This window comes from Echinops telfairi, unplaced genomic scaffold (assembly GCF_000313985.2).
Source record: "Echinops telfairi isolate 266 unplaced genomic scaffold, ASM31398v2 ScPeMD7_3533;HRSCAF=4204_0, whole genome shotgun sequence".
NCBI lineage: Eukaryota > Metazoa > Chordata > Mammalia > Afrosoricida > Tenrecidae > Echinops > Echinops telfairi.
In genome coordinates this window covers 15,888,164-15,889,080 of record NW_022107431.1, presented here as the reverse complement: position 1 = coordinate 15,889,080, position 917 = coordinate 15,888,164, and the positions used below count along the sequence as shown (strand labels likewise).

General features: G+C 43.4%; 1 protein-coding gene across 1 annotated transcript in view; it reads right to left on the bottom strand.

Annotated features, from left to right (window-relative positions):
• Positions 1-917, bottom strand: part of LOC115871020 (nesprin-1-like) — a 196,492-nt gene that overhangs the window by 2,396 nt on the left and 193,179 nt on the right. The window lies entirely within an intron of this gene.

The window sequence follows — 917 nt, the reverse complement described above, 5'->3', positions numbered from 1 at the left end:
TATTTCACTGCTTCATGCTGGTATGTTGCCCTCCAGGCTTAGTGTGCCAGGTGAAGAAGACCTCTTTAAAGTGTTGAAAAACAAGAATACTGCTTTGAGAACTACTAAGGTGCATCTGACCCAAGCCGGAGTATTTTCAATTGCCTCACATGCATGTGAACGTTGGGAATTAAATAAAGAAGACCCAAGAAGAATCAAGGCATTTGGATTATGGTGTTGGTGAAAAATATTGAAAGGAAAATGGACTGCCAGCCAGAATGCTCCTTAGAGGCAAGAATGAGGACACGTCGTCTCACATACTTTGGACATGTTGTCAGAAGAGACCAGTCCCTGGAGAAGGACATCATGCTTGGTCAAGTAGCGGGGCAGCACAAAAGAGGAAGGTCCTTGACGAGATGGATGGACACAGTGGCTGCATCGATGGGCTCCACTATAAGAACTATTGTGAGGACAGCACAGGACTGAGCAGTGTTTCACACTGTTGTAAATAGGTTTGCTACAGAAGAACTGATTCAATAGCACCTAACAACAACCACCCAAAAGGTTGGTGGTTCAAACCTACCCAGAAACACCTTGGAAAACCCTGATGGTCTGCTTCTGAAAGGTTAGAGTCTTGAAAACCCTCCTGAATGCACTTCTGCTCTGCTCACCAGGGCTGCCACGGGGGACCGATGTGCCAGCAGTAGTTTATGCGGTTAAAATGTTAACTTAGTTGTCTATTAAAGTCATTTAATCAGATTCATCTTTTTTACTTTTCCATATATCTATATATCTATATATACATGTCTTTTAATTGCTGAGGTAGTTAGTTTATTGTGCCAACCTGGCCGATAAATACATGTGGGGTTAATTGAAGGGTGGAGGGATAAATGACTCAGTGAGCCTCGCCTTTCTAGTTCTCGGGTCTCTTGCTTTCT